Below are 27,998 nucleotides of genomic sequence, written 5' to 3'. Positions count from 1 at the left end.
TTCTCTACACGGTTTTCCGAGCCGCAGTGGATTGAATTTCCTGCGGCGACTTCCGAGCCAACTGGGTTAGCCGTTGCTTGGGTATCCCAATGTTTTCGCTGAGCACTCCCGTTGACGCTTGACAGCAGGTCTAAACCCAGAATTTCCCACAAAAATTTTGCAAAAGCATTCGCGAGGAAAATGCACCTGATGCTCGTTTCTTATCGGCTATGCTGATAGACAACCCTTTTCTCAACGCTTTCAGCGAAGGTCTTAAGTCCAAGTGCCAGAGGGCAACAAAGTATTGGATGCTTTGGACTCTCGGTTGTACGTCCAGAGCTATGGAGCTGACATGAACATCCTTCCTCCCGACGCCAGCACTATACCACTGAGGGAATGCACATACATTCCCCACAATTGTGGCCCTCCTCAAGTGGTCCTGGCATAATGGTTCCGCTTATGTGACCCTCCCTCTAACATGCTTGCGGCGGGCAGCCAAACAGGTAACTATAGAAGCAACACATTAGAATCGACATGGCGAAACAAGATGGGATACTGTATTAGCAATGATGGTCTGTTTTGGCGGCAGGGACGACCCCACAAATTTTCAGTAACGATAGCTCCAATTACCAGAACACCCGCCACCCGAAGCCACGCCGAAGGGAGACAGCGCAAGACAGGCAGAAGAATGGCGTGTTTTGGGGAGAACCTACCCATGCCACGAGGCTTTAGTTCTTTGGAGGTGTACTTTATCAGACTCCGCCATCAATTTTGAAGCTCGGCGGTAATCTGGGTTCAGCATCTGGCACATCCTGGTAAAATTCATTATACGGAACGTTCTGAAAGTCGCCCCAGAAGAGGCTCGCAGGGCAAGAAACGGGGATGGCCACTGTAAAGCACCTTGAGGTCCTCCGGCTGCCAAGCCGTCGAAAGAGAGCGGAGAGCGCACGTCTGATAAGAATGGGGGCTTTATTTGAACTGCCTGCAGTTGTAGCCAAGCTCGTGCCACCACTTCGTTGTCGCATGAAACTGATGATGATGATGCGTCATCAGCTACAGCGCAGAAGAGGAAGAAGTTCCAACACTCTGCCCCGCCGACAGATGGCGCAGGTGCGCTGCAGTTGAATGATCTTTGCAGAGCGTGTGTATTTCTTGCTTGACTGAATCTGGCTTTACTGAAAACTTCGGCAGACAAGGCATCGTCTAATGTCGTGTCTTTTTTACTAGTTGTCGATGAGTGGTATCCAGCACCTCTTGCAAACTTCGGTCAGGATTTCTCGTACTCCCTCATGGAGGACCTGTGTGTGGCTGTGCCGGATCACAGGACATGCTCAGTTCTGTCTTGGTTCCTTTTTTCAGGTGCAATCCAGTCGTTGCGTCACACAATATCACAAGCTTGGCACCTTTTCCTGGTTTTTTTTGTTGAAGTACTGATCCGCATCGTCGCAAAAACAAGTATATCCCGTAGGTCAACGCTTGGTTTCCAGGGAAAAACAATTTCTTTTCGCTAGTTCGTCGCTTCGACGGCACTTTTAACTCGTGTCATAACCAGTTCGGTGGCGTCCGAGCTTTGTCCTTGGATTTGACGCCTATGCCTCCAACTTGCGACGAACGGTTCAGAACTTTAGACACCTAATTTTTAACCGTCACTATGAGAACGGTCACGCTTGCACAGTGAGTTCTGTTGCCTTCTAATGACATTGGTTCTTCAACCGTCCAGCATAGAAATGTTTCCACTGCGTTTAGCGTCGTGGTCAGTGACTGTACATTGCCGGTGACTAGACTCCAGTAGTAGTCCGCACCAATAACAATCGATGTTCTCACGTTGCAGTCTTTGTGCGCTGCCGGTCTGTGCGTCAAAGTGCATTTCTCCCATCATTTTGGTGATTTGGTCATTCTGTGTAGGAATATGCTCATTGCATATCGCCTCAATTTCTAGTGCCTAAATCTGCACGGGCGTTTCTGTATTTTCCACAACGATGAGCAGACATACGTTTCGGAAGAATCGCATCAGTTTTTGTCCTCCCAAAACACCAACAGTCAAAGTCTTCTTCTCTATGAATGCGCAGCCTAATCTCTTGGACGCATCTACAGTTATAAACCTGCGTTGGCTTCCGCCGTAGAAAAGAATTCGGTGGCGTTCCGAGGATGCGGAGCCTTCCACTTTTGCGGTCAAAGTTTGGAGGACAGTGGGTCCGGTAGAGGCCCCATTGCTGGTGGTCGGGGTGTCAGCCGTGCACATTGTGGATGCATGACTTCGAGCACACTTGCGGCAGCGCAGTCGGCCTCGGCAGTCCTTGGCCAAGTAGCCTTTAATCAGACACTGGAAGCATCGACCTTCCTTGGCGAGTAGCTGCTTCTTGCAGGTAGGGCTCCATTCTTTGCAGTCGCATGCCTCGGAACGATGTTTTGTCGCTTGGTAGAACAAGCATCGTGGAGTGTGGCTCAGTGAGCGCTGCAGAGATAACACGGTGTGTGCGTTTTAAGGTCGTGGTCTAGGTGGCTTTTGTGGTGTCACGGCGACGTCCGGCGTTGTCACAGGTGTTTGACGCTCCACGGCTTCTCGACAAGGAACTTGATGGTCAAAACTCGAGAAGCTGCTGGAGTTCTTGTTCGGGTTGCGCCGTCTCGTTTTGTTGGCCAATTACGGCATGATTCGAGCTGGATGTCGTTGAAGTACACGTCGGTGATTTGAAGAATTCGTGGTACTTCAAGACCATGTGGGCCGGTAGCGTTTTAAAGAAAACCACCCGTACCATAAAGCAGTAATTAGCGGGACTGGTGCAAAAGGGCCTTCAGACTTTGTACGTACACCTGTATCTCATCGTAGAGACGTTGAAGTTGCTGTGTGCTGCTAGACGACGAAAGTGGCTTCAGGTCCAGAAGGCTTCTGAGATGATCTTGGACGATGATTTTTTCGTCTCGGAAGCGCTTTTTTAGGATGTCACCTGCTTCCTAGTAGCACTCCTCCCTGGACTGAAGTCCAGATATGGCTGGCGCGGCTGCTCCAGTCACGAGGTTGTTTAAATAATCGAATTTTTCCGCAGTGCTCAGTTCCCTGTTGTCTTGCACAGCCGATGAAAACTGCATCCAGAAATGCTGCCAGTTCTCCCGATTCCCGTCAAAATTGATTAAGTCAAGCCGAGGCAACTTAGGCTTGCTGGTGGTCAGAGTCGTGCAGTTCACCGGTCGTGTGGGTAGTCTGGATGAGAGGGCATTATGCAGCTCAAAACGCAGGGTCGCTGTCGTGTTCAAAACCTTATCGCCGTATTTCCAGGCGTCTGATGTCTCTTTATCCAGCAGGTCGTCTGGCGTATCCTGAAAAACCCGGTCGTCGGGCTTCCATATGTGTTGGTGGAGCGCTGCTATTCGTTCAAGCAGAACGCTCACCTCAGACGCCGAAAGTCCAGGTTGCCCTCGCAACGCTGCTTCCGCTTCGATAATTACGTCGTCCAGCTGAGAGCAGAGGGTGTGGTGACGTCGGAGTAGCCGTTCCATTGCGGTCACCCGGCGGCCGGGGATTCTGGTGCCAAGTTCGCTGGCACCGCGTCGGTTCAAAAGGCTTGCGCGGATCTGGGCGTCGATAAGGTAGGCCTTGTCGCGAGATCCCGGGTTTCCGGCACCATGTAATAAACCTCGAGGTCCTCCGGCAGCCAAGCCGTCGAGAGAGAGCGGAGAGCACACGTCTGATGAGAATGAGGGCTGTAACCCTACTGCCTGCGGTTGCAGCGCGAGCGCGTGCCACCACTTCGTTATCACATAAAACTGCTGATGATGCAGCGTCGTCTGCTACAGCGCAGAAGAGGAAGAAGTTCCAACAGCCACCATCGCGCCACGAAGAATTTTGCTACAGGCCTTTTGTTTGTGAAAGCCACTCCTAATTGTGTACAGGCCGACCACAATAGAGGTTCCAGAGGAGGCACATGATTGTCATGAAGAAGCACATGGATCTTATACAGAAGACTAAATGCCCGTATATCTCAGCCCGCATCTTCATGGCGAGTGAAGCAATGCTTGGGTTTCTGCAGGGCAGGGAGCCTCAAAGGAACACGTGGATACAACAATGGACGCGGACATCCGGCTAAGAATAGCCTGCAACTCACAACGCCGAAGGATTGAAGATAACTAAAACAAAATGAAAGGCAAGAAAAAAGTGTCACAAAAAAAAACATCAAAAGTTTAAACGTGCTGCAGCACCATCGAACGCAATCCTGCAAAAAAGAAAGGCTACCCTGTTTTGAACTTGAAGTATGAAGTTTGCGCATATAGGCGATGTTCTTACGAGTACGCGAAGCCGAATCGAATATAGACGCCACCCCTTCTGCAGAGTAGAGTGCCGCTTCGTTAGCAGGCGCCGAACTCGTGCATGGAGTTTGGCGATAACCTTCTTGGGAATAACGCGGTTTTAATGAGCTGTGTAAGCGGCAGTGATTAGTACTTCCCGCTATGCAAATATTTGGCTGTCCAGGGCACCTTGTAGCATATACTATTGGAGTGTTCCGCAAACCACAAAATTGAAACAATAGCGCATCCTTCCCGTAAGCAGAAGGAGAAGGAGCTGTCCAGCTCCGGTCTTGATTCGCAGGTCAGGCTGGTGGAAAGGACCTTGGCGGCAGCGGTCTCAAATGAATCCCTGGATTGAGGGCTCCACACCACATTACTATGCTGTCAATAATGTTGATCCTCTTCCTCTGTGAAAACAAAACAAGCGCCTGAACTGCAAACTCAACGCGTCCAGGATCTCAGGCCGACGTCTTTGTCCAGGCCGAAGATGCGTCCGCGAGGTGTTTTTCCCGCGCTACCTTGGCCCCTTCGCTTGTAGGTCGCAGCTGGCTGTGGCCCATTGTTCCACAGGTATAATAACTTATTCAATCAATTATATCAATATTCAATCACTCAACGTATAATCAATCATTCTGGACCATAGAACGAGGTCATTTGCGATGGTCCCATCACGTCTCACCGGAGAAATGAAAACACCTGCAATACCTCAAGTTCCGAGGATTCGCTCTACACCACAGTGAAGAAGAAATGTTCTACACGAGGATGGTTACACTAAGCCGCAGTATCGCAGATAACGCTTGAGTGGCAGAGAGAGAGAGAGAGAAAGAGACAACCTTTAATAGAAAAGGAAGACCACTGGTCACGATGCGGGAATGAATGGGGAGGGAGGGTAAGAGAAAATAAACAAATTAATGCTAGTCGCTCTCAGTAGACTCAATAACTCGGCTAGTTCTTGGAACCTGCAATTCATGGGCCAGTTCACGGTGATCCGAATAGGGATTGCGCACGTTAAGGTGATACTTCGGGGTAGGTCCCGCTCAAACAACCCGTGCCAGACCTTTTTAAGCGAATAAACTGCTATTTCATATTGTAGTTGTGCATCCGTCTGTTGTGTATCGGGATGGTGTTGGTGCGATCTGAATGTACGGTGGGTGGCGAAAGCTGGGCCCAACCAAACTAGGTGTGTGAGGTCTGCTGAAGTGCTGGTATGGCAGTGAGGACATTGAGGGGGCCAGGTAGGTGAGGGTATACCACTTGCGACGTGTTTCCAGTGTGTACGCTGAATTTGAAATATAACTGCTAAAATTTCTTTTGCCTCAGCGGAATATAGGAGGTAGGCGGCTGAGGTAGCCTGATGGAGTTAGGGCTTTTAGACGTGTGCGTCGGTCCTTCTTGTGCTGGTGAATTTGCATTGCTGGGGAGTGATAAGGGGATCGCGACGGCCTTACCCCAGGCACCAGTGGAGGAAAAGAGGGGGAACTCTCCTCAACGGCCACATAGGCGGCCAGGTTGGACGAAGTAAATGCTTCGTGGCCAGGTACCCAGTGTACGCGGATGTTGGTGTTGTTCCGTTGCAGGAGTTAAATTTGAAACAGGATATCGTGGACGACAGAGTGGGTCGATTCATATGATCGCAAAGTTGTGAGGGCCTCGTACGAATTTGTGATTATGCGTATGCAGAGCGGTAGAGGTGGGTCACAGTCAAAGGCGATAGCTGACACTGCGTTGTTAGTAGCCCACAGCTCCGCAACGAGACTGGAATGTTCTTTGCCATGTATGGTAGTGTACCCTGAGAGAACCGGTGCCTCTGGGCATGTCCATGCAAGGCCGGCGCTATGATAGTTTGCGCTTTCGTCCGTGAAAATGTCCAGTTCATTCGGAAGGCGACCCCTCTGGAGGAGTAAGATTCGCCGCTGTCGCATGAGAGTATTAGTACGCTCTATAGGTGTGCTATGCGTAGAAGTATAAATTGCTGGTAGCGGCCAGGGTGCTATGGGGACTGGGTAATTGGAAAGTACTGGTGGTGTTCTGGCTTCCCACTCTGCCAACACGTGTCCCTGTTGTGTAAGGGGCGTTCTGAAGTCCGCAAGGGCTTTGGTCTCCTGAATAACGGCTTCAATAGGAGGAGATGGTCACAGTCGTCCAGCACAACAAAAGGAACGGACCACTACCAGCACTCCTCTTTGAATCTCGCGGGTTCTAAGTCACGATACACGAGCAGGGTTCCGTCCGCCTATAAAACCCTGCTGACCTACGTGATGCAGTTCTTTCTACACTTTTGGGACCCGGTAAAAGGCTGAATGTTAGCATCATTGTTGACTGCGTAGTAAGGGGGTTTGTTGTAACTAAATAGTAAGATCAGCGCAGGCAGACCGCGACAGCTCAGGTGAAGAGGAATATGAAGCTCGACCCACTACCTAATTCGGAGGGCTTTTCCTGGCTTACGGCACGACACTGTTAGGATATCCAATTTTCATAGCTGAGCATGTCGTCGACTTTCTTTCGGATGGCTTCCTATTTGTGTGAAGAGACGCAGTACGCTGACTGTCCGGTTATAATGAGGTGCATCGCTAGATGTGTCTGACGTGGTGTTGAGTTCGACGAAAAACACTCGCTGTAGCGACGCAGCAAAGCCAATAATTTATTCCGCTGTTATTGCGGTAGCGCCCGATTGACGTCGAAGAAATGCAGAAGCTTAAAGGTGTCTTGGGTGTACTTTGAAAATCGTGGACGGCGATCACGTCACTTGCTTCTTGCGTTTCTTCGAGGAATGAAATTGCCGCGCTCTTGTTTAAATGCTGGTACTCCGCAGTAAAATTAGTGACCAAAACGTGGGATTGATGTTCCCTGAAGTGCGCAATGCCAATTGCGACCGAGACACCGCGGTCGAGAAGCAATCCTTGATCACTCTCGACGATGGCGTCGACGTCAGGAGCAACATTTTTTAAGTAGACCGTGATCATCAAGCTTGCGTGGGGTGGCTGGGTGACATGGTCATCCTCAAACCTTACAGCAGCATGATGTTCAGGGTTTGGTCCTATCGTCATGGAGTGATCGGGGGTCATCTCCGATCACTTATACGCGAATCATCCGCTCATTACTGAGTAGTCGGCTGCCGTGTGTATGAGGGCAACTATGTCAAAGCCTTCGATGGCTAATTGGACGTCGGCTGTGTTTATATGTCGCCGGCTTTGCTGATCCCTGAGCTGATCCTCGGACACGGGCTATGGTTCAGTGAAAACAACAGGCTGCTCTTACACAGACAGTCCCTAACAACATTCCCTCACTGTAGTTGCCAAACACAAAAAGAGAATTGCGGGCTATACCAAAACAATTGTCATTGCATACATTCTGAAGAACACGTTTATTGGCACGCTTTCATTTTACATTTCTTATTACCACTGAGTGGTTCTGGTGAAATATTTATGGAATGATTTATCATACATACTAGCGTACTTAACATCTCCCTTAACAACCAGGTGACTACGCTACAAAAAGCACAATTTCAGGCGTATGTGGTATAGATACCACTTCTCCGGCACATGTGGAATTATCTACGCCTAGCCCTCTTCGTATCTTGCTGCAGGATGCTGACCATCCCAGATACTAAAAACGCCATGGCCTTGGAGACGCGTCTCTCGTACGCCAGTTATGTTCGATCCTTTGTTAATTAGACTGATAAGATCCGTTAGGGGTAGATGTACGCGAAACGCAGGTCAACGAATACAGATCTCATATCTTTTTGGAAATCTAAAGTGAATTTCAAGAAGAAATAAAACCCCAAAAAGCATGAAAAAGTTTGACGTGACATTTGCAGAGTCTAGGCTTTCATGTGCATAGGAACTTATTCACCATCAAAAAAGAAGCAGAAAATAAGTAAACTTTTTTGGGGGTTGCAAGCTTCTCCCAATAGGGAAATGATGCTGCTGCCACACCAGCAATTGATGCCACAAATATTGCTCCTAATTTTGTTCAGTGCCAAATATCTCCAACAGATAATAGGAGGGGATACTGAAAACTTAAATATCGCGTTAGGGGCACTAACACCATTCGTACATTTCTCATTTTCTGACAGCAACCTCTTTACACAAAATTCTGCATGGCAATGAGGAATGTTGGATGGAAAGAGAACTTTTAAGAAGATAAAAGTGCGCGTAAAGAACGCCACTATTATGACACAAAGGACGGACGCAGACTCACAAGTTAATGTTTAGTCAACCCCGATACGTTCGCTCGTCATAAATCCCCTTGACATCTCGCGCATGCGACGAAACACGGGAGCCCGTCAGCCGGTCGCACGTTCGCTGGGCTGGTCACAAGCAAATGACACCTCGGCAGGCACGAGCTGGCCCGTTTCCCTATTGCCGTGCCTGCGGCCTCTTCATTAGCGTCACCAACACACACTCCCCGGCCGCAAAGGTGCTAGGTTATGGCGATGAAACAGCTGGATGGCATTTGCTCATCACACAAACCCTCTCATGTTCAGGAAATCAAAGCGCCGTTGAAGTTCACCACTAGAGCGTTAAGAAGGAGAAATGCATTGGCAATGAAGCAGCCCGAGCATGTCGTTACCGGGTCATGACATTGTGGAGCCAGAAGGGGTCATTGCACACCAGAAGTGTGTCCCCGGAGTAGATTTATCGCCGAGCACTTCGCGCCAGTGCCTAGCCGGTGGCGCTGTGCTGAAAAGACAAGCATAGTAGGCTGTCCCCTGGACAGCATGGTGGTGGTCAACTCGTCCGCTGACACAGAATCACATTGCGGCTTCTCCATGAGTCCCCTCGGCCTCGGGCTGCACCACATAGGTTTGACAAACGGACCGAGTAACGAAGAGCGCTGCTCTCAGTAACAGCGGCTTGGAAAAAATTGCTGTTCTGCAGAGCAGTGGCCGGAAATACTAGCGAGCCCTTGCCGGTTTTCAAGAGCAAATGGTCGTCCTTTGATTACCGATGCATTTCATGCCCCTCATTCTGCTTGCTGACGCTCGAAGCTGGATGCCGGAGTTGGCATGTGTTATTTTTAGGCAGCCCCATTTTTCTGCGAAGTATGCGAAGGACTCGCCAGGGTTGGGGGCTGACACCTGGAAGTATTCATAACCAGCTGTAATGGGTTGAAATCCTTGGAAACGTGTGTGGCGTGCGGTAAACTATCGGGCGCCAGCCAGGCAAGCATACTGGTATTGGGCTCTAGCGACCCCTGCAAACGCTTGGGCAGTGTCCTAGGACACACTGGAGTAGCTGTTCCGGCTGGGCGACGTCTTGACTAGCGTGGCCGATTCGGCCCCTGACGAGTAACACGTCGGGTCAAGCAGCCCGAACCAGGGCACGAGTATCTGTCCTGACTCCTGTTACAGGCCATGGCATTCCTTACCATCAATGTGACAGGCTGCGAGGCCGTACAGCCTTGCATCCAAGTAGAAGAGAACTTGCAGTTTTGAAGCTGACAGCGGCTGTTCTTTGCAGCCTCCAACCAAGCAATGTCTCGAAGGTAGTTGGATTGGGAGTAAATTGCGAGATGCTTCCAATAGAGGTAACAGCCTATCAAGACGCCAACTAGGTCATACGAGAACGTGTCAGACAGGTAAGGCTACGCCGAGGATAGAGCGCGGTGAAAACGTTAGCAGAGAAGCTCTTCGTTTATGGGTTTACTGGTGAGGATGAATATTTCGAGAAGTTTGGAAGCGTCGAAAGTTAATATTTCACCTTCAGTCTGACTGGTAGTTGTTACAGAGTTGATTTTGCTTTGAAGAGACAGAGAGAGATCAACGTTATTTTGAAGCCTGTGTCCAAAGGACTTTGAAGGATTTACGGTGAATGGGTATGACCAAAGATGATACGGGATAGCCGCTTGGCTCTCACAATGGGGCAGCCAGGGAGTGGCAAACATCGCGCCGAATGAACCTGAGCTGGATTTCAGTGTCGAGAAGGACACAATGTTGCAGCTGACCTGCAGGCACCATCGCGCAGGCGCGTGCCCTCAGCAGGTATACCCAGGCTAGAGGGGGCGGGACAGCCAACCGATGCGGAAGTTACTGCAGGCTGAAGTGGAAGTGACTCCACCGACGGAAATTTCCCCAGCCTGAAGACCGCCATCCAAAAAGGAAACCTGCCATTCGCCTACTGCTTCTTCATGCCTAACGCTACACATGGACATAAGATGCCTTCTTGAGCACCGAGCGCAGACAAGCCTTCTCGCGGCGGGTAAAAACACGGTCGATATATTTTTGCTTGCCATAGCGGAAGGACACCCTGCCAGCGAGCAACCTTTCCCTCTTTTTTCCCGTTTTCAAAGGCCCTACACATTCGACCAGCTCGGGGCTATTGCAGCTCAAAGCATGCATGACAACCGGTACGGAGGTTGAGGCGCATCACGCCAGAGCGGCTTCGCCAACACGGTAGGCAAGGTCGTGGTGAGTTGTGGACCCGGGTCCGACGGCTGCACTCCACATATGTTACGGTCACGCTGCTGCGGAGCACTCGGAACATTAAACTGCGAACTGACGCGGAGCTCTGTCTGAATGCAGAGAAGTCCAAAATATCCTGAACTTGCCTCACCCTTTCCGGCAAGCTAAATATTCCCAGTAGGACTCCTTGATCCACAGCCGGTAGAGGATATCGTGGTCGGATGGCAGGGTCCTAACTAGTACATGATTCAGAATGACTGCATTCTCCGTTGCCACGACACCCATTCCTTCCAGCCGTTGGTACTGAAGGATATGTGATAGTGGAGGCCACGGATTTTTTGGTCCTCTGCCGAGCTCCGCACAGGGAGCAAGGCGAGCAAGCTATCAGTATGCTCCTCAACGAGCAAGTCGACCTAGCAAAATAAGGCAGTGAGGGTACGTATTGACACATCGTAGATGTCTTCTTGTGTTCTTGCCCCGTTCATTTGCCCGCAGTTTGTTTTTCGAGATGCATCATTACCAACTCGCACAGCCCTCAACCCTTTTATATCGTAGTTAGCCTCTGCCTGTCAGATACATTCGGTCGCTGCCTTCGCTTTGCCCATAAAAAAATGTCAAGTACTCTTATTTATCGATTCAGGCTAAGGTGCGATTGCTGTGAATGGTGGCATCAAAATGGTGCCAGATTGCTTGCCAGCTCTAGCGCCCACTCGGAAATGTCATGATGTGCCGCTTGAGCCACGCGGCCAAGGGCGCGGTGGCGACAACGGGAGGGACAGCAAGCTGACGCAGTTTGGCGGACCGGGCCTCGTTCAAGCGATCTCCAATTCCAGAATCCCCAGCGACAGCACGTGAGGTACCCGTGGCCCTTGTAGCAAAATCGTCACGCGTCCAAATGCACACCACCTTGGCGATGTGCTCAAGCGAGGCAGCCAGGTCTAATTCAGAATACTCGTTGCTGAGCCATCCTGTATTTTGCTGTCGATAGCCTTCATCTCGTAATACCTCTTGTTCCCGAGGCTTGGCAGCCAGTGAAGAGAAACGACAGGCGTGGCCTGGCCCAGCACCAAGGACTCAACTGCGGCAATTGCCTTCGTTATGGCAGACCGAACCAAACTACTGTGGCGTCGGACTTTGTCTATGGCTGAAGAATCAGCAAAGCCAGGCGACCGGGTGTGCTGGGTAAGAGCAGCTGCGGCGGACAGCATTTGCTTGTGGGGCCCACGGAACCACACAGGCCCCGGAAATTCAAGGCCTAGCATCTTCGAAATTTGGCAGGGTCAGGTAGGGCCTGATTGTGGGTCGTTTCCCGATTTTCGCGGAGTCAGAATGTCACAGATGCGAAGCAAGAAGGGCAAACGATAGCCGGTCACCCTTTCGCTGGGCTGGTAACAACTATCGGCCACCGCGGGAAGAGCGAGATAGGCACGCTACCCAGCTCGCGTACCAGCGGCCTCTTTATTACAATCATCAACATTAGACAAAGATTCTCCCTAAAATTTGAAAACACAAACCATAAGTGCAGTACCTAGCGCGAACCTGTGTACATCAGTGCCTTCCACCACCTAATGCACCAAACGTTACGAGGCACCAAAGTTGGCAACTAATTGGCATTATGAAAGCGGCTCCATGGTCATACACGACAAACGCGGCGTCCTTGTATTCTCTTCTAACCACTCAGAACCTTGTCGGTTACATGGCAGCGGTGACGTTGAGGCTAAAGGATGTGTTGTGCCGTTTTGGAGATTAACCTCAAAATAGGCCGGCATAAACCACGTCCTACTCATTGTGACGACCAAACGTAGAGTATTCGCCCTGTCGTCTGAGGTGCACCAGTAACATATGCGTTTGGAAGTTGTCTTATAAAATTGGTATAAGGTCTTTTTGAGTTTTTAATGGCAGTTTGTCACGCGACTGCATCTATTCTGTACCTTAAGACATGTGAAGAATACTAATTAAGGTTATAATAATACTATTTCTACTCAAATGCATTATGGGTCAAGGCGAATAAAAATTGTTGCCTTTTTATGTATATTTAGGCATTTCGGCAAAGGACTCATTTTAGCGTCTTATGCGCACGGAATGTATTAGTGTGGACTGCGCACTCAAACATTGTTCAAGCATCCCAGATTATGTAATAAATGCAATGCACTGTCTAAACATCACAAATCATACCTTAAATGCGACTGTGGTACAAACTGCAACTGTACCTTATTCTGACGAAGGGATAAATTTGCGATGACGTGTGTCGCCGCGGCCGAAGGAAGTTTTACAAGAGCCCTGAATCTTAAGCAATACAGAAGGGCCTCCTTTTTATGCAAAACTAAGTAACGGAAATTTGTATTCTCCCAGATTGTTTGTGTGCAATCAAAGTGCAGGAATATATATTGTCCTTAGATAGCAGCACCAAAACTAGCTATAAAGAAGATCTGTTGAAATGACGCACCATGGGTGTCTTTCGTAGCGACGGACTAATCACAAGTGGTTTCCGAGGTGCCATTTAGAAGAACCAAATTGAGAGAATAAATAAATTACAGATGCTACATCACTAGCTCCACAACTGAATACAGTTGACCTAGTTTAAGATCAGAGTGGAACCAAAATACAAATTCTGTAATATAATTACAATAACTGCAAGAATAATTCGGTTCGTCATCATAAAAGACCTCTGACCATTGAGATGTGTGACTGAGGATCGACATTGTGGAGTTTTTAGAAGAAAAAGGTAACTGTGTTGAAAGAAGGCTGCTGTGTAGAGAGACGACATACAATAGGAAATATCCATACCCTATTTGCAGGTGTTGAAGGGAGTAATACAGATACACTGACGCAACTGAGAATGCGGTTTTGGATTATTGTTGCAAACAGCTTAAAAAACGTTTGAATGAGGCTTCAAAAGAAACCTTTCGCCCATGAGACCAGACTGAATGTCACGTTAGAAAATGGACACGTTTTTGACCGTATTACGAAAACGCAATTGCATAGGCGTCGAAATGAAAGCGCGAAAGCTATTTCCAATTCTGTCCACGGTCAGCGTTTTTTTTTTAGTTTATTCAGCTTTCGCTTATTTTTGTCATCGTTTTGTAAAGCGCATTTTGTAAATTTGTTTTTTTTAAGTGCGTTTTGGTAAAGGTACAGTAGCTATCTGTGAGTCATTCAAAGCCTCGTTTTGAGAGGGTAGTATCGTGTCACCTTTCCTGTTTTGGCGAACAAGCAAGGTGGCAGATCACCTGCCATCTAACTGCATCAACCGCTTCTGTATTATCCAAGTGTGCCGTATCGAATTTCCCAACAGTGATTATGGGATTGAGCAATTTATTTCACTATTTAACGTTTCAATTTACGTGCAAATTGTGTCGTGGATTCATTGGATCTCAGCCAACGTCAGGATCGCCGCGTTACATTACCAGGATTGTCGGGACAAATAAACAGTCTCACCGCCAGTGTTATTCACGTTTTTAAAGCTTCCGGTTGGAAGGTTTTTTTTCTACCCAACTAAATTATGGTGAAACTGACTCGCCAACTGGCTTGAACATGGATGATGCGGTGCAGTCAAGCTTTGGCTATATGTTGCTGATGTGCTTACTTACCTAGTCGTTCAACATGGGCTGGTGGTTAGTGCAGAGCTCAGCCTCTACTTATGTGCAATTTTTTGGACAAGATTTGTTATCCCTTGGTGCGAATAACCCGAAAAGTACATCTTATCGTAAAACAATTTTTATTGCATTTGCACCGACCAAGACGTTTCTCGTCATACCCACATTGCGCACATTTTATGTCAATTTAGATTTCAGTGCAATAAAATATACGTAACTTTGCACCAATACTCTTCCCCCGTTTAGCTTTTCTTCGTTCGGCCAAGCCACTACCTTACCCTTCAGCGCAATTTGCTTCGTGTCTCCTAAAGATACCACTTGTCCTCCTCTTGGGGACATCTGCTAGACCGGCAAAGCTTTTCCTCTTGCCTTTAAAAGAGTTAGCATTGCCGCGGCCACGACTTTCTTGTCCTGAGAGATTAGTCTCCAAGTCTCCGTTTATTTTCAATCGTGGCTTGTTTCGAAATATCCACGTCTCGCTGCAGAAATACACGTCTCGCTGCCGTTGCTTTTTTCACATGAAGACTGCGGCTACTTCGTGAAGCTTTATTTTTGTACTCGAACATCCTCTGTTTATACTGACACGATACTTCTACGGGTAACCTAATCCGCACACGGTAGACGAATAGCTGTTGTAGCTTTGAACGGGGCACTGCAACAGTACTCGCAATACAGGAAAGTTACCTCAGTGCATTTAGGCAATATTATATTTGAAGATGAGTTATGATGCTACAGGAAAAACTCTCTTGGGAGCCATTGTCCCATTGTGAGAGACTTCTTTGAAGAACAGTTTAACGACAAACAAAACAACGACCCTTTCCCTTTCGCTCCGTAGCTGCAGGCGACCAACCTATGATTAGTAACGAGTAATACGCAATTTAAATACACTTTCACTTTGTAGTGTCCTCCAACTTTCCGCTTACGACTTTGGTGCGAACACTCAATTTTTCTTACCCAGAGGAAGTTCCTCCACCAGTCGGTACACGTGGTCTGGCGCCTCTGTGATGGACAAAGAAATATTTACGTTCAAATAAACGACCACTGTTCATAAATCTTAGAAAGGTATGTTTCAAAGCTTAGTTTATGATTCCATATCGATATGAAGAAGTCCATGGGGTTTTTCTTGTTTTTAAGTATGATTGCGAGTCTTTTTAAATGTCTTCAGTTATGCATTGCTGGTAGCACATTCTTTGTATTTTCTCTTTCACACACAGTAAAATCTGGGAATACCTGTCAATACACACTACAGAGTTTAGGCACCCCGTATTCTATGTCAGTTTCGCGTTTACCTTGTTGACTGCGACCCTACTGCGACTTCGCGCAGACCTGCGTCGAGGAACGCAAACACCTTGTATACTGCGCCGCATGGCGGTAGTTGGCTCCCGAAACTAACCTACCCTACAGCGACTCGGTCTACAGATCGATAATTGCACCGTTGCCCATCAAAAAGTCAATTCTAAGAATTAAGTCGCGGGAACAGTTGGGCAAAATGGCGAACGTAGCATGGTAAATGGCGCCGTCCGTTGTGACGCGTGATGTGCACGTTCCACTAGGCGTTACAAGATCGCCTCGTGCTGTGCGTATGTGCGGACATTGCCATGTGTCGTAACTTTTTTTTTCATAGTCGCAAATTATCCGCTCATGACTGGGTAGTCGGCTGCCGTGTGTATAAGGGCAACTATATCAAAGCCTTCGATGGACAAGTCGACGTCGGCTGTGTTTATATGTCGCTGGCTTTCCTGAACCCTGAGCTGATCGTCGGACATGGGCTATGGTTCAGTAAAGAGCACAGGCTCCACTTACACACACAGATATTAACAAAATTTCTTCACCCTAGTTGCCAACCACAAAAATGGAATTGCGGCCTATACCAACACAAGTGTCATTGAATTTCTTTTGAAGAACGCGTTCATTGGGACGCTTGCATTTTACATTTCTTATTACCACTGAGTTATGGTGAATTATTTATTGGATGATTTATCGGACATACTACCGTACGTAACATCTCGCTTTGCACCAAGGTGACTACGCTACAATTAGCACAATGCTAGCCGTATGTGGTATAGATACCACTTCTCCGGCACGTGCAGAATTATCTACGCCTAGCGCTCTTCGTATGTTGCCTGTGAAATGCTGACCTTCCCAGATACTAAAAATGCCGTGGCTTGAACGCGTCTCTCGTACGCCACTTATCTTCGATCCTATGTTAATTAGACTGATAAGAACCGCTTGGGGTAGATGTACGCAAAACACAGGTCAATGAACACACAGATCTCATATCTTTTCGGAAAGCTAAAGTGAATTTCACGAAGAAATAAAACCCCAAAAAGCATAAAAAAGGTTTGAAGTGACATTTGCAGAGTGTAGGCTTTCATGTACAGAACTACTTACATACCCGCGCAAAGAACGCAGAAAATGAGTAAATCTTTTGGGTGGTTGGCAGCTTCGTACAATAGGGATATGATGCTGCTGCCACACCAGCAATTGATGCCACAAATATTGCTCCTAATTTTGTTCAGTGCCAAATATCTCCAACAGAAAATAAGAGGGGATGCTGAAAACTTAAATATCGCGTTGGGGGCACTAACCCCATTCGTACATTTCTCATTTTCTGACAGCAACCTCCTTATACAAAATTCTGCATGGCAATGAGGAATGTTGGATGGAAAGGGACCTTTTAAGAAGATAAAAGGTGCGCGTAAAGAACGCCACTATCATGACACAAAGGACGGACGCAGACTCACAAGTTAATGTTTAGTCAACCCCGATACGTTCGCTCGTCATAAATCCCCTTGACATCTCGCGTATGCGACGAAACGCGGGAGCCCGTCAGCCGGTCGCACGTTCGCTGGGCGGGTCACAAGCAAATGACACCTCGGCAGGCACGAGCTGGCCCGTTTCCCTATTGCCGTGCCTGCGGCCTCTTCATTAGCGTCACCAACACACACTCCCCGGCCGAAAAGGTGCTAGGTTAAGGCGATGAAACAGCTGGATGGCATTTGCTGATCACACAAACCCTCTCATGTTCAGGAAATCAAAGCGCCGTTGAAGTTCACCACTAGAGCGTTAAGAAGGAGAAATGCATTGGCAATGAAGCAGCCCGAGCATGTCGTTACCGGGCCATGACATTGTGGAGCCAGAAGGGGTCATTGCACACCAGAAGTGTGTCCCCGGAGTAGATTTATCGCCGAGCACTTCGCGCCAGTGCCTAGCCGGTGGCGCTGTGCTGAAAAGACAAGCATACTAGGCGGTCCCCTGGACAGCATGGTGGTGGTCAATCGTCCGGTGACACAGAATCACATTGCGGCTTCTCCATGAGTCCCCTCGGCCTCGGGCTGCACCACATAGGTTTGACAAACGGACCGAGTAATACCGAGTAATGAGGAGCGCTGCTCTCAGTAACAGCGGCTTGGAAAAAATTGCTGTTCTGCAGAGCAGTGGCCGGAAATACTAGCGAGCCCTTGCCGGTTTTCAAGAGCAAATGGTCGTCCTTTGATTACCGATGCATTTCATGCCCCCCATTCTGCTTGCTGACGCTCGAAGCTGGATGCCGTAGTTGGCATGTGTTCTTTTTAGGCAGCCCCATTTTTCTGCGAAGAATGCGAAGGACTCGCCAGGGGTGAGGGCTGACGCCTGGAAGTATTCATAGCCAGCTGTAATGGGTTGAAATCCTTGGAAACGTGTGTGGCGTGCGGTAAACTACCGGGAGCCAGCCAGGCAAGCATACTGGTATTGGGCTCTAGCGACCCCTGCAAACGCTTGGGCAGTGTCCCAGGACACACTGGAGTAGCTGTTCCGGCTGGGCGACGTCTTGACAAGCGTGGCTGATTCGCCACCTGACGAGTAACACGTCGGGTGAAGCAGCCCGAACCAGGGCACGAGTATCTGTCCTGACTCCTGTCACGGGCTATGGCATTCCTGACCATCAATGCGACAGGCTGCGAGGCCGTGTATATTTGCATTCAAGTAGAAGATAACATGCGGTTTTGCAGCTGACAATGCCTGTTCTTTGCAGCGTCTAACGAAGCAATATCTCGGACTGAGTAAGATTGGGAGGCACTTGCGAGATGCTTCCAATAGAGATAAAACCCTATCAAGGCGCTAACTAGGTCCTACGAGAACGTGTCGGACAGGTAACGTTCCCCCGCGGATAGACTATGGTACTCCAGTGAGCAGAAAAATCTTCGTTCATGGGTGGACTTGTGGCGATGCATATTTCTAGGAGTTTTGAAGCGTCGATAATTATTTTTTGACCGTCAATGTTACTGGTAATGGTTACAAAGTAGATCTTGCCTTGAAGGGTTTTCGGTAGATTGGTATGGCTACAGGTCATAAGGGAGAGCCACTTGGCTCTCTTAATGAGACAGGCAGGGAGTGGCAAACATCGCGCTGAATGAACGTGCGCTGGCTTTCAGTGTCGAGAAGGACACAACGCTGCAGCTGACCTGTAGGTTCCAACGCGTAGGCGCTCTGTCAGCAGGTATACCCAGGCTAGAGGTTGATGCGCTAGCCGATGCGCAAGTGACTGCAGGCTGAAGTGGAAGTGACTCCGCCGTCGGAAGTTACTCCATTGTGAAGACCGACGTCCAAAAAGGAAGCCTGTCATTGGCGTACTGGTTCGTCATGCGTAACGTTACACATGCACTTGAGATGCCTTCGTTAGCCCCGAGCGCAAACAAGCCTTCTCACCGTGCGGCAAACACGGTCGACATATTTTTGCTTGCCAGAGCGGGACACCCTGGCCGCTTGCAACCTTTCCCTCTTTTCGCACGTTTTCAAAGGCCCTGTACACTCGACCACCTCGTGATCGATTGCAGCTCATAGCATGCATGACAACCGGTGCGGAGTTTGTTGTGCAGCCCGAAAGAGCGACTGCTCCAACAAGTTAGGCAATTTTGCGCTGCGGCGGAGCACTAGAAACATTAAACTGCGAACTAACGCGAAGCTCTGTGTGAATGCAGAGTAAGTACAAAATAACCTGAACTTGTCTCTATGTTTCCCGCAAGGTTAATATTCCGAGTAGGACTCCCTGATCTACGGCCGGTAGAGGATCTCGTAGTCGGATGGCGGGGTCTTCACTGGTACATGATAAAGGACGACTGCATACGCTGTTGCCACGACACCCATTCTTTCCAGCCATTGATACGGAAGGATATCTGAGCATGGAGGCGACGGATTTTTCGGACCTCTGCCAAAATCAGCACAGAGAGCAAGGCTAGCAACCTATCAATGTGCTCCTCAACGAGCAAGTCGGCCTGGCCAAATAAGACATTTAGGGTGCGTATTGACACATCGTAGCTGGCCTCGGCCCGTCAGATACATTTGGTCACAGCTTTCGCTTTCTCCGTCAAAACATATGTGAAGTACTAGAATTTTATTGATTGAGGCTAAGGTGCGATTGCTTTGAATGGTGGCGTAGAAATGGTGCCAAAATGCTTGCCAGCTCCGGTGGCCACCAGAAAATGCCGTGATGTGCCTCTTGAGCAGCGCGTGGAAGCGCGAGGTGGTGACACCGGAGGGACGGCCAGCTGACGCAGATTTGCGCCCGAGGCTTCGTTCAAGTGATCCCCAGTACCAGAATCCTCGGCGACAGCGTGTGAGGTACCTGCGGGCCTTGTGGAAAAATCGTCACGCGTCCGAATGTACACCACCTTGACGATGTGCTTATGCAAGGAAGCCAGGGCTGAATCGAAATCCTCATCGCTGAGTCAACCTGAATCTTGCGGTCGATAGCCTTCATCTCGTCATACGTCTTGTTCCCGAGGTTTGAAAGCCAGTGAAGAGAAACGGCAGGCGTGGCCTGATCCAGCGCCAAGGACTCAACTGCGGCAATTTCTTTTGTGATGGCAGCCAGAAGCACATCACTGTGGCGTCGGACCTTGTCTATAGCTGGACCATCAGCAAAGCCAGGCGACCGGGTGAACTCCCAGCGGTGACGGACAGCATTCTCTGACGATGCCCACGGAATCACACAGGCCACGGAAATCCAAGGCCTAGAATCTTTGAAATTTGCGCAGGGTCAGTTAGGGTCTGCTAATGGGTCGTTGCCCGGTTTTCGCGGCATCAGAATGTCACGGATGCGAAGCAAAAAGCGCAAACTATAGCCGGTCACCCTTTCACTTGGCTGGTGACCACGATCTTCCACCGCGGGAAGCGCGAGATAGGCCTTCTTCCCTGCTCCCATGTTATCAGCCTCTTTATTACAATCATCAACATGAGACAATGATTCATCTTAAAATTAAGGGAAACACTACCCATACGTGCAGTACCGAGTGCGAACCTCTGTACATCCGTGCCTTCCACCACGTAATGAATGAAACGGTACAAGGCACCAAAGTTGGCAACCCATTGGTATTAGGAAAACGGCTCCGTGGTCATACGCGACAAACGCTGCGTCCTTGTATTCTCTTCTAACCACTCAGAACCTTGTCGGTTACATGGCAGCGGTGACGTTGAGGCTGAAGGCTCTGTTGTGCTGTTTTGGAGATTAACCTCAAAATAGGCCGGTGTTAACCGCATCCTACCCATTGTGACCACCAAACGTAGAGTATTCGCCCTTTCGTCTGAGGTGCACCAGTAACATTTGCGTTTGGAAGTTGTCTTATGAAATTGGTATATGGTGTTTTTGGAGTTTTTAAATGGGAGTTTGTCACACCACTGCATCTTTTCTGTGCCTTGAGAAATGTAAAGAATTCTAATTATGGTTATAGTAAAATTATTTTTCCTGAAATAGATATTGCGTCTAGAGGAATACAAAAATTGGTGCCGTTTTATGTATATAATGCATTTCGGCACAAGACGCACTTTAGCGTCTTATTCGCCCTGAATCTATTAGTGTGGACTGCGTCCTGAAACAATTTTCAAGCTTCCCAGTATATGCAATATATGCAATCCACTGCCTAAACAAAATCACAAGATATGCCTAAAATGCGACTGGGGTACGAACTGCAACGGTACCATATTCGGACGAAGGGATAAAGTTCCGTTGACGTGTGTCACCGCTGCCGAAGGAAGTTTTTCAAGAGCCCTGAATCTTCAGCAATACGAAAGGGCCTTCTCTTCACTCAAAACTAAGTAACGGAAGTCTGTATTCTCAGAGACTGGTTTCTGTGCAATCAATGTGCAGGAATATAAATTCTTCTTGGATATCAACAGCAAAACGTGCTATAAACAAGATCTGTTGAAATGAAGCACCATGGCTCTCTCTGTTAGAGACGGACGGATGAAAAGTGATTCCTGAGGTGCCATTCAGAAAGATGAAATATAGAAATAAATAAACAAAGATGCTACATCACTAGCTGCACCACTGAATACAGTGGACCTAGTTTAAGATCAGAGCGGAACAAAAATACAAATTCTGCGACATAACTAGAATAACTGCAAAAATTATTCGGGTCGTCATCAGAAAATACCTCCGAACAAGGAGATGTTTTTGACTGAGGATCGACATTGTGGAGTTTTTGGAAAAAAAGGCTACTGTGTTGAAAGAATGCTACTGTGTAGCAAGATGACAAACAATAGGAAATATCCATACGCAACTAGCAGGTGTTGAATGGAGGAATACGGACACACTTACGCAACTGAGAATGCGGTTTTGGGTTATTCTTGCAAACAGCTTAAAAACGTTTAAATGGGGCTTCAAAAGCAACTTTTCGCCCATGTAACCAGACTGAATGTCACGTTAGAAAATGGACACGTTTTTGACCGTATTACGAAAACGCAATTGCATAGGCGTCGAAATGAAAGCGCGAAAGCTATTTCCAATTCTGTCCACGGTCAGCGTTTTTCTTTAGTTTATTCAGCTTTCGCTTATTTTTGTCATGGTTTGTAAAGCGCATTTTTTAAATTTGTTTTTCTTTAAGTGGGTTTTGGTGAAGGTACAGCTGCTATCTGTGAGACATTGAAAGCCACGTTTTAAGAGGGTAGTATCGTGCCGGCCCTCCTTTTTTGGCGAACAAGCAAGGCGGCAGATTTCCTGCCGTCTCACTGCATCAACCGCTTCTTTATTATCCAAGTGGGCCGTATCAAATTCCCCATCAGTGTTTGTGGTATTGAGCAGTTTATTTCACCGTTTAAGTTTTAAATTATTGGAAATAGTGACGTTGACTCATTGGATCTCAGCCAACGTCAGGAACGCCGCGTTACATTTATCAGGATTGTCTGGACAAATAAATGGTCTCACGGCAGTTTTATTTACGTTTTCTAAATCTTCTGTGGTATGTTTTGTTTTTTTCTAACCCAATAAATTATGGGTAAACGGACTCACCAACTAGCTTGAACTTGGCAGGTGCGCGGCAGTCAAGCTTTGGCTATATGTTGCTGATGTGCTTACTGACCTGGTCGTTCAACATGGGCTGGTGGTCAGTGCAGAGCTCAGGCTCTACTTATGTGCAATTCTTTTGACAACATTGTTTATCCCTCTTTGCAAATAACCCGAAAAGTACATGTTATCCTAAAACAATTTTTATTGCATTTCCACCGAACAAAACGTTTTTCGACATACCCACATTGCGCATATTTTGTGCCCATTTACATTTCAGTGCGATAGATTATACGTAACGTTGCACCTATATTCTTCCCCTGTTTAACTTTGTTTCGGTCGGCCAAGAGACTACCTTACCCCTCAGTACAATGTCCCTCGTGTCTCCTTAAGATAGCGCTTGTCCTCCTCCAGAGGGCATCCGCTAGACCGGCAAAGCTGTTCCTCTTGCCCTTAAAAGAGTTACCATTGCAGCGGCCACAACTTTCTTGGCCTGAGAGATCAGTCTCCAAGTCAGCGTTTACCTTCAATCCTTGCTTCTTTCGACTTATGGCTGAACGTGTCGCTGCAAAAATACACGTCTCGCTGCAGTTGCATTTTCCGCATGAACCTTGTGGCTACGTCGTGAAGCTTTAATTTTTAATTTTGTACTCGAACCTGCTCTGTTTATTCTGACACGATACTTCGACGGCTAACCTCACCCGCCCACGCTCGACGAATATTTCATGTATCTTCAAACGCGGCACAGCAACTGTACTTCCGATACAGGAAAGTTACCTCAGTGCATTTCGGCAATACTACTTCTGAAGATTAGTTATGATGCTACAGCAAAAGCTCTCTTGGAAGTCTTTGTCTCATTATGAGAGACTTTTTATAAGAACAGTTTAACGGCAAACAAAACAACGACGCTTTCCCTTTTGTTCCGCAGCTGCAGGCGACCAACCTTTGACTTAGTCACAAGTATACCGCAATTAATATGCACTTTCACTTGTAGTCTCCTCCAACTTTTCGCTTACGACTTTGGAGCGTACACTCAATTGTTCTTACCCAGAGGAAGTTCCTCCACCAGTCGGTACACGTGGTCTGGCGCCTCTGTGATGGACAAAGAAATATTACGTTCAGATAAACGACCACTGTTCATAAATCTTAGAAAGGTAAGTTTCAAAGCTTAGTTTATTATTCCATATCGATATGAAACAGTCTTTCGGGTTTTTGGTTTTAAGTATGTTTGCGAGTCTTTTTAAATTGTGTTCAGGTATGTATTGCTGGTAGCACATACATTATATTTTCGCTTCCAGACACGTAGTACAATCTCGAAATACCTGTCAATACACACTACAGAGTTTAGGCATACCGTATCCTGTGTCTGTTCCGTGTTTACCGCGACCCTACGGCGCCTTTGCGGAGGCATGTGACGACGAGCGCACCACCTTGTAGAAGCTGGGCACGGCGGTGGCCGGCTAGCGAAACAAACCTACCCTTCAACGACTAATGCAAAATTACGAAGACGGGTCCTTGTCAACAATGTACGAACGTACAACGCGGATCTTACGGAGTTGTACACTCTCAAAGGACTGTTACAGAATGTTCAAGATTTTTATTGGGAGCATACGCAGAGCCATAACTTCCTAATCACTGAAACAGAATTTTCACGGCTTCATTGATCGAACCTTTTTTCATAGTGATAGTGGTCCGACATTTAAATAACATCACAATACCATTAGTGCAAGATGAAAATCCCGAGAATAGTTAAAATATTCAGAAGGCGTAGCCAATTATTTCAGTGGTAAATATTTTCTGTTCTGACTAGGGCAAAAAGGCAGGAGCATAGCAGAAATATGGACTGATCCGATGTTTACACTAAACTTGATCTTGATATGGCAAAGCCTGCTGAAACAGTACCTTTGAATATATATCCTGCAATATGCAATGTACAAATTTTGCCGACGTGGGTTCTGAGACCATTAAAACGTTACATCTTTACCCATGAAGTTTCAGATGCACTATTGTTTCACGTCAAATCTTTTTTATTGCCGTGCCATTGCCCAATTTCCCTAACACTAAATATAGAAACACCAGAAATGAGAGAAGATTGTCAATAGTACCATTTTTAGTAAAACCACCAAATCCTTATGTTTGTGTATCCACCAGAGTTTACATGTATGGACACAACACCTGATTTTATGTAAATATACCATCAAACTTATCGTATTAGCAAAGACAAACATTATCGTTTTGCTATACTTTGCTGTGAAGGGCCAATAGCAAAATAAACAATAACAAATTACGAGAGTCAAGACGGACGCCGCCGTACTTCTTTTTTTCGCCTGCCCTCGTGTGATCTCTCGTCAGAGTCTAGACTTTTAGACGTCGTTTCTTTTCGTAAAATTTACGATAACCGGCCGTTACCCGGTACTGATGGCATTACCCTCCTTTTCAGTACTTCACCTTACGTAATGTACCAATGTACTTTACCGATAGGAAAAAATTAAGTCAAGTTTTTTCGGTCTCTGCCACGACGAATTCGGTAGAAATGTAGAAAAGGTAATGCAAACGAATACATAGCTAATGAATTTTTCTATAACTGCTTGTAAATGTAAATTTTTACAAATGAAGAGAAAGCTTTTATCAATGAATTCTGCGCGAATTTTCCGTAGCCTAGACTTTCATGACAAAAAAAAATTTCTAACCGCGCAAAGTAGACCAGAAGTTACATATACAATATTAAAACGGGGGGAAAGCAGCGTCGCACAAGGAGTTGAATGTTGGCATTGCCACGCGTACCATAGATGCCTGAAAATTATGGTCGTTGGGTTTTCTATTCATAAGCAAGTCGAAGAAAAAATGAAAGCAGGTGCTGAATATTGCAGTGTTTCGGCTGCGGGTCGTAAGCCCGTCGTCTACATTGCACATTTTGTAACAGCGTTAGCCTAGGGCAATACTTCCGAGTTGAAATAAGGTATCGTAAATTAGGCATGACTTGCTTTTAAAAATAGCACAAACGCGGTGCAAGACGGGAGAATGACGAGAATCACGATGGATGCCGCCGTACTTCTCTTTTTGTTTGCCACCCCATGTGTGGTCTCTCATAACGGTCTGGCATTTTAGGCGTGGTTTCTTTTCCTAAAATTTTACAATAACCGCCAATTACGCTATACTGATGGAGTTACCCTCTTATTCAGTACCTCACCTCCCGTAATGTACGAATCTTTACGTAGGAGTAAGTCTGCATTGCATCTACAGTATGACAACGCCTGAACATTTTTTCAACGTTTATTGAAATATTCAAAAACACCCGCGGGTCTCTTGCTAGTACAACAGACCCCCTTGGGGGCAGTGATATGTTCAGGTTCACGACAGGCATGGGTAGGAAATAGCAAGGAAAAAATATTGGGCCGGGTAATGAAATGCAGCAGAGTGTCTCACACCGCCTTCGCTAAATTGGATGCACAGGAGGGACGCACGAGATAATTTAGGAATTTGGTCGTAAGTTAGCGGGAACGGTGTCTAGGAGAACCTGTTTTTCAGTTTAAAATCGAGGGCATGTCTAAATAATGTGTTTAGTGGTGCGCGGAATATCAAAGGAAATACACCTGCATTTATTATGTGAGGAATGCAAAAACTGTTGTCGTTTTTCGGGGTAAAGGTTGGTAAGTGTCATTAGCTGTCTGAGGCGGACTTGTTGAGAGCGAGAATAGGACTTTGGAATGGGAGTGTGATTGACCATGGAGGCGAGGAAATCTTTCCGTTGTTGTTTGATGGCGGTGCGGTGCTCGTATGGGTCATATTCGCAGTCCGAAGGCATCCAGCTGGATTGGGGCACGGTTGTGAACGATGCACGTGCCTCCAAATGGGCCGCCTTATTTTCGGGATTCCGGCATGGCCGGGCACCCACGTGATCGTGAAGTTGATGTTCTGTTGAAGAAGGATGATCTCGAGTTCTTGGATCTTCTCATCTCGTTGGCTGTATGATTGTTGATGGCGACATTTCAGGAACGTTTCCCGACTATCTGTGTGAATGTGTACGAGTTTGTACATGATTTAAATACGGTTGTGATGGCTGACATCCCCTGGTGGCGACGACGCGCAAGCAGTAGACGAAAACAAACCGGCGGTCAAAGAGTAGAAAAAGGAAGACAACCGAAACCAGGCGCCGCGGCGAGCACGAGAGGGGTGTGCACCGGCGGAGGCTAGCGAATAGACAGCGCTAGAGGAACGGGCGCAAGGATTCTTGTCGGGAGGCGGTTCGAGGCGAAGCCAGGCGCGTACTTGCGCCGTGCTCTGAGAGGCGTCCCGGGAGCGGACCGGGGGTTCCTCTGCTGCAACGCGGGGTGCCTGTTCCCGCTGGCATGATGCCGAGGCGTGTTCGGGCCAAGGCTCGGGGTGAGGCAAAGAGTGGCCAGGAACCCGCGCGGGCGTTTGCGTTCGGACCTGAGGCCACTGCATCTAAACAAGCGCGGCACAGAAAGTGTTCCGCCACGTTTTCAGACCACCGGCACCGCACACGGAGAGCGCTAAACACGTTCCACCGACGTCATCCCGCCCAGGGTCGAGTAGATGGGAATGTGACCGTATCGCCTCATTTTCTCTTCTGCTCAAACTTAAGTTCGGACTTGTGGTTTAGTGTTTCATCCGCGTTGCGCGTGTACTGCATTTTATTGCCGTTCAGGTTCCTTGTGCATTTCTGGAGTGTTTGTATGTCCGCAGAAGAATATGTTCTTTCACCCTGCGCGGACCACACACCCGCCTGCTAATTACGCGGCATCAACCCGACATTCGAGGGTTCCTTTTATTCGAATCTGAGTAATGCAATTTTGGCCAGTAAAGTGCAAAGGTTATAAAAACTGTCAACACTTTCACTTTCTTTGTGTGTACTTCAATTGTCATAAGAAGTGGAAAGTAACCTGCGTTCTGGCCAATGTGTCGTATCCCATTAGGAAGTTGGGCACGCTCACTAAAAATGCAAATTTATATTTGTGCCGGGAAATACAGAGGCAAAATTCTGATCCGCTTATTCAATAGGTTTAGGGTAGGCCATGGTGTAAGATACATATTAGGTGTGGGCGCAGCCGCCTAAAATGTATCAATTAGATTTGGTATCACCGTGGTGGCGCACATATACCTTTGCCTGAAAGGACACCTGGTGGCATAACTCCTAACTAATCTTTTCAGCGTCCTAATCTTTAAGTGGTTTGAACAACGACTGTCTGAAGCAAGGTAATTCGCAGGCATCAGCTGCATGCGTGTAAAACAATACTGTTTGTGTAAGCTCACCATGTGAGCTCACACAGCGCGACCCTAACGCGTACAACGTAGCGATGAAGGACCTTCCCCCTCTTCTGGAAGACATCCCGCATCTCTGGCACGCACTGTACGCAGATGTCCTCACCCTCTGGACCCCTGCAGGATCTATAGGTGACCAGCAAGATGCTATGAAAACAGCCATAGAAGAGGCGCATCTTTATCTGCGGGCTAG

At 47.6% G+C, this 27,998-nt stretch overlaps 1 long non-coding RNA gene across 1 annotated transcript in view; it reads right to left on the bottom strand.

Annotated features, from left to right (window-relative positions):
* The window catches only part of LOC144141949 (uncharacterized), a 39,635-nt gene extending 24,373 nt beyond the window's left edge, over window positions 1-15,262 (bottom strand). Inside the window, exon 1 of the long non-coding RNA XR_013316769.1 lies at window positions 15,217-15,262. This is a non-coding gene — a long non-coding RNA (uncharacterized LOC144141949). The remainder of the gene's footprint in view (window positions 1-15,216) is intronic.
* Between the last annotated feature and the right edge of the window lie 12,736 nt (window positions 15,263-27,998).

Source organism: Haemaphysalis longicornis, unplaced genomic scaffold, assembly GCF_048455015.1.
Source record: "Haemaphysalis longicornis isolate Haplotype H1 unplaced genomic scaffold, Haemaphysalis longicornis Haplotype H1 scaffold_6, whole genome shotgun sequence".
Lineage (NCBI taxonomy): Eukaryota > Metazoa > Arthropoda > Arachnida > Ixodida > Ixodidae > Haemaphysalis > Haemaphysalis longicornis.
Note: the sequence above shows the minus strand (reverse complement) of the source record. Positions and strands in the feature narration are given on the sequence as shown.